Source organism: Pseudophryne corroboree, chromosome 2 (assembly GCF_028390025.1).
Source record: "Pseudophryne corroboree isolate aPseCor3 chromosome 2, aPseCor3.hap2, whole genome shotgun sequence".
Lineage (NCBI taxonomy): Eukaryota > Metazoa > Chordata > Amphibia > Anura > Myobatrachidae > Pseudophryne > Pseudophryne corroboree.
The window spans coordinates 499,060,817-499,076,256 of record NC_086445.1 but is presented as its reverse complement, the minus strand read 5'-3'; the positions used below and the strand labels follow the sequence as shown (position 1 = coordinate 499,076,256).

The 15,440-nt window shown below is 48.9% G+C and overlaps 1 protein-coding gene and 1 long non-coding RNA gene across 3 annotated transcripts in view; one reads left to right on the top strand and one right to left on the bottom strand.

The window, feature by feature from the left end:
- LOC135031207 (uncharacterized) overlaps positions 1-15,440 on the bottom strand; it is a 264,149-nt gene that overhangs the window by 30,576 nt on the left and 218,133 nt on the right. The gene's annotated exons all lie outside the window — the stretch shown is intronic.
- Positions 1-15,440, top strand: part of LOC135031181 (AP-1 complex subunit beta-1) — a 263,841-nt gene that overhangs the window by 198,861 nt on the left and 49,540 nt on the right. The gene's annotated exons all lie outside the window — the stretch shown is intronic.

Genomic DNA, 15,440 nt, shown 5'->3' with positions numbered 1-15,440 from the left:
CTACCTACCTCTGTGTCGTCAAGTATACTATCCATCCATACCTGTGGTGCATTTCAGTTGTGCGCAGTATATATAGTAGTAGGCCATTGCTATTGATACTGGCATATAATCCCACACATTAAAAAATGGAGAACAAAAATGTGGAGGTTAAAATAGGGAAAGATCAAGATCCATTTCCACCTCGTGCTGAAGCTGCTGTCACTAGTCATGGCCGAGACGATGAAATGCCATCAACGTCGTCTGCCAAGGCCGATGCCCAATGTCATAGTAGAGAGCATGTAAAATCCAAAAAACAAAAGTTCAGTAAAATGACCCAAAAATCAAAATTGAAAGCGTCTGATGAGAAGCGTAAACTTGCCAATATGCCATTTACGACACGGAGTGGCAAGGAACGGCTGAGGCCCTGGCCTATGTTCATGGCTAGTGGTTCAGATTCACATGAGGATGGAAGCACTCATCCTCTCGCTAGAAAAATGAAAAGACTTAAGCTGGCAAAAGCACAGCAAAGAACTGTGCGTTCTTCTAAATCACAAATCCCCAAGGAGAGTCCAATTGTGGCGGTTGCGACGCCTGACCTTCCCAACACTGGATGGGAAGAGCTTGCGCCCTCCACCATTTGCACGCCCCCTGCAAGTGCTGGAAGGAGCACCCGCAGTCCAGTTCCTGATAGTCAAATTGAAGATGTCACTGTTGAGGTACACCAGGATGAGGATATGGGTGTTGCTGGCGCTGGGGAGGAAATTGACAAGGAGGATTCTGATGGTGAGGTGGTTTGTTTAAGTCAGGCACCCGGGGAGACACTTGTTGTCCGTGGGACGAATATGGCCATTGACATGCCTGGTCAAAATACAAAAAAAAATCACCTTTTCGGTGTGGAATTATTTCAACACAAATGCGGACAACAGGTGTCAAGCCGTGTGTTGCCTTTGTCAAGCTGTAATAAGTAGGGGTAAGGACATTAACCACCTAGGAACATCCTCCCTTATACGTCACCTGGTCCGCATTCATCAGAAGTCAGTGACAAGTTCAAAAACTTTGGATGACAGCGGAAGCAGTCCACTGACCACTAAATCCCTTCCTCTTGTAACCAAGCTCCTGCAAACCACACCACCAACTCCCTCAGTGTCAATTTCCACCTTACACAGGAAAGCCAATAGTCCTGCAGACCATGTCACTGGCAAGTCTGACGAGTCCTCTCCTGCCTGGGATTCCTCCGATGCATCCTTGAGTGTAACGCCTACTGCTGCTGGCGCTGCTGTTGTTGCTGCTGGGAGTCGATCGTCATCCCAGAGGGGAAGTCGGAAGACCACTTGTACTACTTCCAGTAAGCAATTGACTGTCCAACAGTCCTTTGCGAGGAAGATGAAATATCACAGCAGTCATCCTACTGCAAAGCGGATAACTCAGGTCTTGTCAGCCTGGGTGGTGAGAAACGTGGTTCCGGTATCCACCGTTAATTCACAGGCAACTAGAGACTTGTTTGAGGTACTGTGTCCCCGGTACCAAATACCATCTAGGTTCCATTTCTCTAGGCAGGCGGTACCGAAAATGTACACAGACGTCAGAAAAAGAGTCACCAGTGTCCTAAAAAATGCAGTTGTACCCAATGTCCACTTAACCACGGACATGTGGACAAGTGGAGCAGGGCAGACTCAGGACTATATGACTGTGACAGCCCACTGGGTAGATGTATTGCCTCCCGCAGCAAGAAGAGCAGCGGCGGCTCCAGTAGCAGCATCTCGCAAACGCCAACTCGTTCCTAGGCAGGCTACGCTTTGTATCACCGCTTTCCAGAAGAGGCACACAGCTGACAACCTCTTACGGAAACTGAGGAACATCATCGCAGAATGGCTTACCCCAAATGGACTCTCCTGGGGATTTGTGACATCGGACAACGCCACCAATATTGTGCGTGTATTACATCTGGGCAAATTCCAGCACGTCCCATGTTTTGCACATACATTGAATTTGGTGGTGCAGAATTATTTAAAAAACGACAGGGGCGTGCAAGAGATGCTGTCGGTGGCCCGAAGAATTGCGGGCCACTTTCGGCATTCAGCCACCGCGTGCCGAAGACTGGAGCACCAGCAAACAGTCCTGAACCTGCCCTGCCATCATCTGAAGCAAGAGGTGGTAACGAGGTGGAATTCAACCCTCTATATGCTTCAGAGGATGGAGGAGCAGCAAAAGGCCATTCAAGCCTATACATCTGCCCACGATATAGGCAAAGGAGGGGGAATGCACCTGACTCAAGCGCAGTGGAGAATGATTTCAACGTTGTGCAAGGTTCTGCAACCCTTTGAACTTGCCCACGTGAAGTCAGTTCAGACACTTGCAGCCTGAGTCAGGTCATTCCCTTCATCAGGCTTTTGCAGAAGAAGCTGGAGACATTGAAGGAGGAGCTAAAACAGAGCGATTCCGCTAGGCATGTGCGACTTGTGGATGGAGCCCTTAATTCGCTTAACCAGGATTCACGGGTGGTCAATCTGTTGAAATCAGAGCACTACATTTTGGCCACCGTGCTCGATCCTAGATTTAAAACCTACGTTGTATCTCTCTTTCCGGCAGACACAAGTCTGCAGAGGTTCAAAGACCTGCTGGTGAGAAAATTGTCAAGTCAGGCGGAACGTGACCCGTCAACAGCTACTCCTTCACATTCTCCCGCAACTGGGGGTGCGAGGAAAAGGCTAAGAATTCCGAGCCCACCCGCTGGCGGTGATGCAGGGCAGTGTGGAGCGAGTGCTGACATCTGGTCCGGACTGAAGGACCTGGCAACGATTACTGACATGTCGTCTACTGTCACTGCATATGATTCTGTCACCATTGAAAGAATGGTGGAGTTTTATATGAGTGACCGCATCCAAGTAGGCACGTCAGACAGTCCGTACGTATACTGGCAGGAAAAAGAGGCAATTTGGAGGCCCTTGCACAAACTGGCTTTATTCTACCTAAGTTGCCCTCCCTCCAGTGTGTACTCCGAAAGAGTGTTTAGTGCAGCCGCTCACCTTGTCAGCAATCGGCGTACGAGGTTACTTCCAGAAAATGTGGAGAAGATGATGTTCATCAAAATGAATTATAATCAATTCCTCCGTGGAGACATTCACCAGCAATTGCCTCCAGAAAGTACACAGGGATCTGAGATGGTGGATTCCAGTGGGGACGAATTAATAATCTGTGAGGAGGGGGATGTACACAGTGAAAAGGGTGAGGAATCGGAGGATGATGATGAGGTGGACATCTTGCCTCTGTAGAGCCAGTTTGTGCAAGGAGAGATTGATTGCTTCTTTTTTGGTGGGGGCCCAAACCAACCAGTCATTTCAGTCACAGTCGTGTGGCAGACCCTGTCGCTGAAATGATGGGTTCGTTAAAGTGTGCATGTCCTGTTTATACAACATAAGGGTGGGTGGGAGGGCCCAAGGACAATTCCATCTTGCACCTCTTTTTTCTTTCATTTTTCTTTGCATCATGTGCTGTTTGGGGACAATTTTTTTGAAGTGCCATCCTGCCTGACACTGCAGTGCCACTCCTAGATGGGCCAGGTGTTTGTGTCGGCCACTTGTGTCGCTTAGCTTAGCCATCCAGCGACCTCGGTGCAAATTTTAGGACTAAAAATAATATTGTGAGGTGTTCAGAATAGACTGAAAATTAGTGGAAATTATGGTTATTGAGGTTAATAATACTATGGGATCAAAATGACCTCCAAATTCTATGATTTAAGCTGTTTTTGAGGGTTTTTTGTAAAAAAAACACCCGAATCCAAAACACACCCGAATCAGACAAAAAATTTTCAGGGAGGTTTTGCCAAAACGCGTCCGAATCCAAAACACGGCCGCGGAACCGAATCCAAAACCAAAACACAAAACCTGAAAAATTTCCGGTGCACATCACTACTTTTAGTATTGATTCCCCCCCACCCATTAAAAAAAAAAAAAAAACATTATTACCAATGAGCACCATACCGACTCGCAATGTCACTTGTGTTAGGGAGTTTTTTGCCTACTCCATTCATTAAACACAAGCTAACTCATTGGGAAATCACACTTCCAGAACGCAAGTAAAAACGCAATTAACAACTACATGTTACCCTTGTTTGCATGTGACGTGTAGTTATACTGGTATTTGCACAAAACAAATGCCAGACTCTACAAGATCTGAGAATATTGCATTATTTGTATAATACTTACAGAATGATAATGTTTCTTGGTCTTGCCAAACCAGCTTTATTTTGCATGTAGATGTGCTGCTTGTTTTGTAACATCTACTAGTGGAAGTACTTAATTTAACGAGTGCTTTCATTTTCGGCAAACCACCGCAAGTGCTCACAGCTGCCGTGTGGTTTTTTTTTCTTAACACTCTGGGGAGAATTCTTTCCAGACAGTTTCCCTGCCAAGAGGCTTGAGATAGCTGTGGAATGCAGGAAAGGGCTTGAGTCTGAGCCTCTGCAGTGACATCCCAGCAGCATCATCAGCCATGTTTACACCTTTGATACCCAGCAAGCTGGCATCGGAGTACAGCAAGTCTTGATTTTGACTTGGATGGGACCTGGAAGCATTTGGCTGCTTTGTGTAAATATGCCATATGAGGTTCACGACCAATAAAGGTTACTTTATAGCAGCCTCTACTGTACGGTATAATTAGGTGTGCAAATACAAAAACAGTAATCAACCCATAGACCTAAAAAGATCAAGGAAGTAGAGGGCAATAATAGGTAATGTACTACCAGTATATAAGCATTAGTGAGATGTTATGTTGGTGCATTCTTGAACAGTCTGTTTCTTTTATAATTATTTTTATACCTGATGATCAGGCTTACTACTTATTCACACATTGCTTCTTTATTCATAAGGATGTTCACAGCTAGCCTAACCTTTACACCCTTAAATACCATAAAAATATAATATTTAAAAAATGTTTAGTGAGTTAACTATTTTTTAACTTAAGGTGGATACACACTTAGCGATATAGTGAACTACATCACTCATTTTCCCCCTGAGCGAAACACTTTACTATATTGCCCCGTGGTTTATGCTGCCGCTGAGTGATGCGCGTCCCCGTGGGTCATTTATGACCCTCGGTTTAGGCCGTGCATGCAGCTCATTGTAGACTCATCATCCAACGCTGCATACTCCCGCTGGCCGCGGCATGACGTCACTGTGCGATACCATTAGTGATATCGCACAATGGGGGTAATTCCAAGTTGATCGCAGCAGGAATTTTTTTAGCAGATGGGCAAAACCATGTGCACTGCAGGGTAGGCAGATATAACATGTGCAGAGAGAGTTAGATTTGTGTGGGTTATTTTGTTTCTGTGCAGGGTAAATACTGGCTGCTTTATTTTACACTGCAATTTAGATTGCAGATTGAACTCATCACACCCAAATCTATCTCTCTCTGCAAATGTTATATCTGCCTCCCCTGCAGTGCACATGGTTTTGCCCAACTGCTAACCAAGTTCCTGCTGCGATCAACTTGGAATTATCCCCAATGTGTATGCACGCCGTCGGGCGGCACAGAAAGGGAAACACTAGGCGATGTCGCTCACTGAGCACATCCCCTAGTGCAGGCCTGGCCAACCTGTGGCTCTCCAGATGTTGTGAAACTACAAGTCCCAGCGTGCCCTGCCACCGTTTTGCTATTAGGGAATGCTAAAACTGTGGCAGGGCATGCTGAGTTGTGTGGTTTCATAACAGCTGGAGAGCCCCAAGTTGGCCAGGCCTGGCCTAGTGTGTACCCACCTTAAGGTCTAAGGGGGTCATTCCGAGTTGATCGCACGTAGCACTTTTTTGCTGCTCGTGCGATCAACTCCCTATGGGGGAGTGTATTTTAGCATAGCAAGGCTGCGATCGCTTGTGCAGCCCTGCTATGCAAAAAAAGTTTTGTGCAGAGCAAGACTAGCACTGCAGTTACTTACCCTGTGCGATGGATCCAGCGATGAAGGTCCCGGAATTGACATCAAACAACCGCCCTCCAAACGCCTGGACACGCCTGCGTTCGGATCTCCCCGCCCGGAAAACGGTGAGTATCTGCCCCATAACACCTCCCCGCTGTCAGTCTTCTTGCGATCGCGCTAGCGATCACTTTCTTCTCTCCACTGGTGTCATTGCCCGGCGACGGCTGTTGCTGGGCAACAACGCGCATGCGCATTGCGGGTACCGCGCATGCGTAGTTCCGACCAGTTCGCACCGCAGCGAAGAACCGCTGCGTGTGAACGGGTCGAATGACCCCTAAGTCTGAGCCCAAGTCTGTTTTGGACGCGGCATAAAATATATTTAGACAAACTCAGTTTAGAGGAAAACGGTCACTTCATTATGAACAACAGGCAGGTAGAATGTTATAAGGTCTCCTGTAGTGTTAAAAAGAAGACAAAATAGGATTTTAATTACCTACCGGTAAATGCAGGATAAAGAAGCGCTGGGCGGGCGCCCAGCATCCTCTACAGACTACGAGAAAAGGATTTACCGGTAGGTAACTAAAATCATATTTTCTCTTACGTCCTAGAGGATGCTGGGGACTCCGTAAGGACCATGGGGTGTAGACGGGCTCCGCAGGAGACATAGGCACTCTAAAGACTTTAGATGGGTGTGCACTGGCTCCTCCCTCTATGCCCCTCCTCCAGACCTCAGTTAGATCCTGTGCCCAGAGGAGACTGGATGCACTGCAGGGGAGCTCTACTGAGTTTCTCTGAAAAAGACTTTTGTTAGGTTTTTTTATTTTCAGGGAGCACTGCTGGCAACAGGCTCCCTGCATCGTGGGACTGAGGGGAGAGAAGCAGACCTACTTAAGTGATAGGCTCTGCTTCTTAGGCTGCTGGACACCATTAGCTCCAGAGGGTCGGAACGCAGGTCTCACCCTCGCCGTTCGTCCCGGAGCCGCGCCGCCGTCCTCCTCACAGAGCCGGAAGATAGAAGCCGGGTGAGTATAAGAAGAAAGAAGACTTCAAAGGCGGCAGAAGACTTCAGATCTTCAATGAGGTAACGCTGCGCGCCATTGCTCCCACACATACACACACAGAAGGCACTGTAAGGGTGCAGGGCGCAGGGGGGGCGCCCTGGACAGCAATATTAACCTCAAGGGACACTGGCACATATATATATATATATATATATATATATATAATGCGGAGGCAGTATATTACAGAATCCCCCGCCAGTATAAAGATTTGAGCGGGACCGAAGCCCGCCGTTGAGGGGGTGGAGCTTGGTCCCACAGCACTAACCAGCACCATTTTCTCCACAGCACGTTGCAGAGAAGCTGGCTCCCCGGACTCTCCCCTGCTGAACACAAGTACAGAGGGCAAAAAAGAGGGGGGGCACATTTATTTGGAGCAGTAAGTATATATATTTATATAAAAGCGCTGTACTGACTGGGATTTTATTCCAGTGTCCGGTGGCGCTGGGTGTGTGCTGGCATACTCTCTCTCTGTCTCTCCAAAGGACCTTATTGGGGGTCTGTCTCCATATAAATATATATCTCTGAGTGTGTGGGGGTGTCGGTACATGTGTGTCGGCATGTCTGAAGCGGAAGGCTCATCTAAGGAGGAGGTAGAGCAGATGATTGTGGTGTCTCCGTCGGCGACACCGACACCTGATTGGTTGGATATGTGGAAGGTTTTAAATGCAAATGTGTCTTTATTACATAAGAGATTGGACAAAGCAGAGTCTAGGGAAAATACAGGGAGTCAATCCATGGCTTTGGCTGTATCACAGGGCCCTTCAGGGTCTCAGAAACGTCCCCTATCCCAGGTAGCAGACACTGATACCGACACGGATTCTGACTCCAGTGTCGACTACGATGATGCGAGGTTACACCCAAGGGTGGGGGGGGGGGGGGCGCCCTGGGCTGCAATTAGATTACCTTAAAATGGCAAAAAAAAAAACATAATATAGTCTAATAAACTATATATGTGTAAAAATCCCCTGCCATAATATTAATATAAAGAGCGGGAGAAGCCCGGCGAAAAAGGGGCAGGGCTATCTCCCTCAGCACACTGGCCCCATTTTCTCTTCACAGCTCCGCTGGAAGGACGCTCCCCAGGCTCTCCCCTGCAGTTTCCAGACTCAATAGGGTAAAAAAGAGAGGGGGGGCACTAAATTTAGGCGCAAAACTGTGTATTATAGCTGCTATAGGGAAAATCACTTTGTGTAGTGTAAATCCCTGTTTATATAGCGCTGTGGTGTGTGCTGGCATACTCTCTCTCTGTCTCCCCAAAGGACTTGGTGGGGTCCTGTCCTCAGTCAGAGCATTCCCTGTGTGTGTGCGGTGTGTCGGTACGGCTGTGTCGACATGTTTGATGAGGCTTATGTGGAGGCGGAGCAGGTGCCGATAAATGTGATGTCACCCCCTGCGGGGTCGACACCAGAGTGGATGGATATGTGGAAGGTATTAACCGACAGTGTCAATTCCTTACATAAAAGGTTCGATGACATAACAGCTGTGGGACAGTCTCAGCCAGTGCCTGCCCAGGCGTCTCAAAGGCCATCAGGGGCTCAAAAACGCCCGCTACCTCAGATGGCAGACACAGATGTCGACACGGAGTCTGACTCCAGTGTCGACGACGACGAGACTAATGTACATTCCACTAGGGCTATCCGTTGCATGATTACGGCAATGAAAAATGTGTTGCACATTTCTGACATTAACCCAGGTACCACTAAAAAGGGTATTATGTTTGGGGAGAAAAAGCAACCAGTGGTTTTTCCCCCTTCAGATGAGTTAAATGAAGTGTGTGAAGAAGCGTGGGCTTCCCCTGATAAAAAACTAGTGATTTCTAAAAAGTTACTAATGGCGTACCCTTTCCCGCCAGAGGACAGGGTACGTTGGGAGACATCCCCGAGGGTGGATAAAGCGCTCACACGCTTGTCAAAAAAGGTGGCACTACCGTCTCAGGATACGGCCGCCTTAAAGGAGCCTGCGGATAGAAAGCAGGAGGCTATCCTGAAGTCTGTATATACACACTCAGGTACTATACTGAGACCTGCTATTGCTTCAGCATGGATGTGCAGTGCTGCAGCAGCGTGGTCTGATTCCCTGTCTGATAACATTGATTCCCTTGACAGGGACACTATATTGCTAACCATTGAGCATATTAAAGACGTAGTCTTATACATGAGAGATGCACAGAGGGATATTTGCCGGCTGGCATCTAGAATAAATGCAATGTTCATTTCTGCCAGGAGATTATTATGGACTCGGCAGTGGACAGGTGATGCGGATTCTAAAAGGCACATGGAAGTTTTGCCTTACAAGGGTGAGGAATTGTTTGGGGATGGTCTCTCGGACCTCGTTTCCACAGCGACAGCTGGGAAGTCGACATTTTTATCTCAGGTTCCCTCACAGCCAAAGAAAGCACCGTATTATCAGGTACTGTCCTTTCGGCCCCAGAAAGGCAAACGGGTTAAAGGCGCGTCCTTTCTGCCCAGAGGCAGGGGTAGAGGGAAAAAGCTGCACCATACAGCCAGTTCCCAAGAACAAAAATCCTCCCCTGCTTCCACTAAATCCACCGCATGACGCTGGGGCTCCACAGGTGGAGCCAGGTGCGGTGGGGGCCCGCCTATGGAACTTCAGCGACCGGTGGGTTCGCTCACAGGTGGATCCCTGGGTTCTACAAGTGGTATCTCAGGGATACAAGCTGAAATTCGAGACGTCTCCCCCTCGCCGTTACCTCAAATCAGCCTTGCCAGCTACTCCCCCGGACAGGGAGGTGGTTCTGGCGGCAATTCACAAGCTGTACCTCCAGCAGGTGATAATAAAAGTTCCCCTCCTTCAACAGGGACGGGGTTACTATTCCACAATGTTTGTGGTACCGAAACCAGACGGTTCGGTGAGACCCATTCTAAATTTGAAATCCTTGAACACTTATATAAGAAGGTTCAAGTTCAAAATGGAATCGCTCAGGGCGGTTATTGCAAGCCTGGAAGAAGGGGATTACATGGTATCACTGGACATCAAGGATGCTTACTTGCATGTCCCCATTTACCCACCTCACCAGGTGTACCTCCGTTTTGTGGTACAAGACTGCCATTACCAATTCCAGACGTTGCCGTTTGGTCTGTCCACGGCACCGAGGGTATTTACCAAGGTAATGGCCGAAATGATGATGCTCCTTCGAAAGAAGGGAGTTATAATTATCCCATACTTGGACGATCTCCTTATAAAGGCGAGGTCCAGGGAGCAGTTGTTGGTCGGAGTAGCACTATCTCAGGAAGTGCTACAACAGCACGGCTGGATTCTGAATATTCCAAAGTCGCAGCTGGTTCCTACGACGCGTCTACTGTTCCTGGGTATGATTCTGGACACAGAACAGAAGAAGGTGTTTCTCCCGGAGGAGAAGGCCAAGGAGTTGTCATCTCCGGTCAGAGACCTCCTGAAACCAAAACAGGTGTCGGTGCATCACTGCACGCGAGTCCTGGGAAAGATGGTAGCTTCTTACGAGGCAATTCCATTCGGCAGGTTCCATGCAAGGATCTTTCAGTGGGATCTGTTAGACAAGTGGTCCGGATCGCATCTTCAGATGCATCGGCTGATCACCCTGTCCCCGAGGGCCAGGGTGTCTCTGCTGTGGTGGCTGCAGAGTGCTCATCTTCTAGAGGGCCGCAGATTCGGCATACAGGACTGGGTCCTGGTGACCACGGACGCAAGCCTCCGAGGTTGGGGGGCAGTCACGCAGGGAAGAAACTTCCAAGGACAATGGTCGAGTCAGGAGGCTTCCCTACACATAAATATTCTGGAACTAAGGGCCATTTACAATGCCCTAAGTCAGGCAAGACCCCTGCTTCAAAACCAGCCGGTGCTGATTCAGTCAGACAACATCAAGGCGGTCGCCCATGTAAACCGACAGGGCGGCACAAGAAGCAGGATGGCGATGGCAGAAGCCACAAGGATTCTCCGATGGGCGGAAAATCACGTGATAGCACTGTCAGCAGTGTTCATTCCGGGAGTGGACAACTGGGAAGCAGACTTCCTCAGCAGGCACGACCTCCACCCGGGAGAGTGGGGACTTCATCCAGAAGTCTTCCAACTGATTGTAAACCGTTGGGAAAGGCCACAGGTGGACATGATGGCATCCCGCCTAAACAAAAAGCTAAAAAGATATTGCGCCAGGTCAAGGGACCCTCAGGCGATAGCTGTGGACGCTCTAGTGACACCGTGGGTGTACCAGTCGGTTTATGTGTTCCCTCCTCTTCCTCTCATACCAAAGGTGCTGAGGATAATAAGAAAGAGAGGAGTAAGAACTATACTCATCGTTCCGGATTGGCCAAGAAGGACTTGGTACCCGGAACTACAAGAAATGATCTCAGAGGACCCTTGGCCTCTGCCTCTCAGACTGGACCTGCTACAGCAGGGGCCCTGTCTGTTCCAAGACTTACCGCGGCTGCGTTTGACGGCATGGCGGTTGAACGCCGGATCCTGATGGAAAAGGGCATTCCGGATGAAGTCATTCCTACGCTGATAAAAGCTCGGAAAGATGCGACAGCAAAGCATTATCACTGCATATGGCGAAAATATGTTGCTTGGTGTGAGGCTATGATTGCCCCCACTGAAGAATTTCAGCTGGGTCGATTTCTGCACTTCCTACAGTCAGGAGTGACTATGGGCCTAAAATTGGGATCCATTAAAGTCCAGATTTCGGCCCTGTCTATTTTCTTTCAAAAAGAACTGGCTTCACTGCCTGAAGTTCAGACGTTTGTTAAGGGAGTGCTGCATATTCAGCCCCCTTTTGTGTCCCCAGTGGCACCTTGGGATCTCAACGTTGTGTTGGATTTCCTAAAATCACATTGGTTTGAGCCACTTCAGACCGTGGAATTAAAATATCTCACGTGGAAAGTGGTCATGCTTTTGGCCTTGGCTTCGGCTAGGCGGGTGTCAGAATTGGCGGCTTTGTCCTGTAAAAGCCCCTATCTGATTTTCCATATGGACAGAGCAGAATTGAGGACGCGTCCCCAATTCCTCCCAAAGGTGGTATCAGCGTTTCATTTGAACCAACCTATTGTGGTGCCTGCGGCTACTCGGGACTTGGAGGCCTCCAATTTGCTGGACGTAGTCCGGGCCCTGAAAATCTATGTTTCCAGGATGGCTAGAGTCAGAAAGACTGACTCGCTGTTTATCCTGCATGCACCCAACAAGCTGGGTGCTCCTGCTTCTAAGCAGACTATTGCTTGCTGGATCTGCTCCACGATTCAGCTTGCACATTCTGCGGCTGGACTGCCGCATCCTAAATCAGTCAAAGCCCATTTCACGAGGAAGGCGGGCTCTTCTTGGGCGGCTGCCCGAGGGGTCTCGGCTTTACAACTTAGCCTAGCTGCTACTTGGTCGGTATTAAACACGTTTGCAAAATTCTACAAGTTTGATACCCTGGCTGAGGAGGACCTTGAGTTTGCTCATTCGGTGCTTCAGAGTCATCCGCACTCTCCCGCCCGTTTGGGAGCTTTGGTATAATCCCCATGGTCCTTACGGAGTTCCCAGCATCCACTAGGACGTCAGAGAAAATAAGAATTTACTCACCGGTAATTCTATTTCTCGTAATCCGTAGTGGATGCTGGGCGCCCATCCCAAGTGCCGATTGTCTGCAATACTTGTATATAGTTATTGCCTAACTAAAGGGTTATTGTTATGAGCCATCTGTTAGTGAGGCTCAGTTGTTATTCATACTGTTAACTGGGTATAGTATCACGAGTTGTACGGTGTGATTGGTGTGGCTGGTATGAGTCTTACCCGGGATTCCAAATCCTTTCCTTATTGTGTCAGCTCTTCCGGGCACAGTTTCCCTGGCTGGGGTCTGGAGGAGGGGCATGGGGGGAGGAGCCAGTGCACACCAGTAGTCCTAATTCTTTCTTAGAGTGCCCAGTCTCCTGCGGAGCCCATCTGTTCCCCATGGTCCTTACGGAGTTCCCAGCATCCACTACAGACTACGAGAAATAGAATTACCGGTGAGTAAATTCTTATTTTTTACCTTATGTTCCCCCTCAGCAAAAGAAAACACCACAATATCAGATGCAGTCCTTTCGGTCGCATAAGTCCAGAAGAGGTCGGGGCTCTTCCTTCCTCGCCAGAGGTAAGGGCAGAGGGAAAATAATGCCTGCTACGGCTAGTTCCCAGGAGCAGAAGTCCTCCCCGGCTTCTACAAAATCCACCGCATGACGCTGGGGCTCCACTGAGGGAGTCCGCGCCGGTGGGGACACGTCTTCGACTCTTCAGCCAGGTCTGGGTTCAGTCAGACGTGGATCCTTGGGCGATGGAAATTGTATCCCAAGGTTACAAACTGGAATTTGAAGAGGTGCCTCCTCGCCGATTTTTTCAAATCTGCTTTACCAGCTTCTCCCCCAGAGAGGGAGATAGTTTTAGCTGCAATTCAAAAACTGTGTCAACAGCAAGTGATTATCAAGGTTCCCCTAGTCCAACAGGGGAAGGGGTACTATTCAACCCTGTTTGTGGTCCCGAAACCAGATGGCTCGGTCAGACCCATTCTGAATCTAAAATCCCTAAACCTGTACTTGAAAAAGTTCAAATTCAAGATGGAATCGCTTTGGGCAGTTATCTCCAGCCTGGAAGGGGGGGATTTTATGGTGTCACTAGACATAAAGGATGCATACCTTCATGTCCCCATATATCCCCCTCATCGGGCGTACCTGAGATTCGCTGTACAGGACTGTCATTACCAGTTTCAGACGTTGCTGTTTGGGCTTTCCACGGCCCCGAGGATTTTCACCAAGGTAATGGCGGAAATGATGGTGCTCCTGCAGGGAGTCACAATTATCCCGTACTTGGACGATCTCCTGATAAAAGCGAGATCGAGAGATCAATTGCTGAAAAGCGTGTCGCTCTCCCTAAGAGTGCTGCAGCAGCATGGCTGGATTCTAAATCTACCAAAGTCACAGTTGATTCCAACGACTCGGCTATCTTTCTTAGGCATGATTCTGGACACGGAACAGAAGAGGGTTTTTCTCCTGATGGACAAAGCCCAGGAACTCCGGAACTCCAGAGACCTGCTAAAACCAAAAAGAGTGTCAGTCCATCAATGCACTCGAGTACTGGAAAGATGGTGGCGACCAACGAGGCCATCCCCTTCGGCAGGTTCCATGCGCGGACGTTTCAGTGGGACCTTCTGGACAAGTGGTCGGGGTCCCATCTACAAATACATCAGAAAATAACCCTGTCCCCCAGGGCCAGGGTGTCGCTCCTGTGGTGGCTGCAGAGTGCTCACCTTCTAGAGGGTCGCAGGTTCGGCATTCAAGACTGGGTTCTGATAACCAAGGACGCGAGCCTCCGAGGATGGGGAGCAGTCACACAAGGAAGGAATTTTCAGGGACTGTGGTCAAGCCAGGAGGCCTACGACAAGCGGAGAATCTTCTTCGCGACCTACCGGTTCTGATTCAATCAGACAACGTCACAGCCGTGGCTCATGTAAACCGCCAAGGTGGGACAAGAAGCAGAGTAGCAATGGCGGAAGCCATCAGGATTCTTGGCTGGGCGGAAAATCACGTAAGCGCTCTGTCAGCAGTCTTCATTCTGGGAGTGGACAACTGGGAAGCAACCTTCCTCAGCAGACACAATCTCCATCCAGGAGAGTGGGGACTTCATCAGGAAGTTTTTGCAGAGATAACAAGTCATTGGGGGCTTCCACACATAGACATGATGGCGTCACGCCTCAACAAGAAACTTCAGAGGTATTGTTTTCCCTCCTCTTCCGCTCATCTCAAAAATACTGAGAATCATAAGACGAAAAAGAGTGCGGACAATACTCATTGTTCCAGATTGACCTCGAAGGGCTTGGTATTCAGATCTTCAGGAAATGCTCACAGAAGATCCGTGGCCTCTTCCTCTCAGGGAAGACCTGTTGCAACAGGGGCCCTGTGTGTTCCAAGACTTACCGCGGTTACGTTTGACGGCATGGCGGTTGAACACCAAATCCTAGCGGGGAAAGGTATTCCGGAGGAAGTCATCCCTACTCTGATTAAGGCTAGGAAGGAGGTGACAGCGAAACATTATCACCGCATCTGGAGGAAGTATGTATCTTGGCGTGAGGCCAAGAATGCTCCTACGGAAGATTTCCATCTGGGCCGTTTTCTCCACTTTCTACAGACAGGAGTGGATATGGGCCTAAAGTTAGGCTCCATTAAGGTACAGATTTCGGCCCTATCAATTTTCTTTCAGAAGGAATTGGCTTCTCTCCCAGAAGTCCAGACTTTTGTAAAGGGAGTGCTGCATATCCAGCCTCCTTTTGTGCCCCCAGTGGCACCATGGGACCTTAACGTGGTGTTACAGTTCCTAAAATCTCACTGGTTTGAGCCTCTTCAAACAGTTGAATTAAAATTTCTCACTTGGAAGGTGGTCATGTTGTTGGCCTTGGCATCTGCAAGGCGGGTGTCCGAATTGGCGGCTTTGTCTCACAAGAGCCCCTATCTGATTTTCCATGTGGATAGAGCAGAATTGAGGACTCGTCC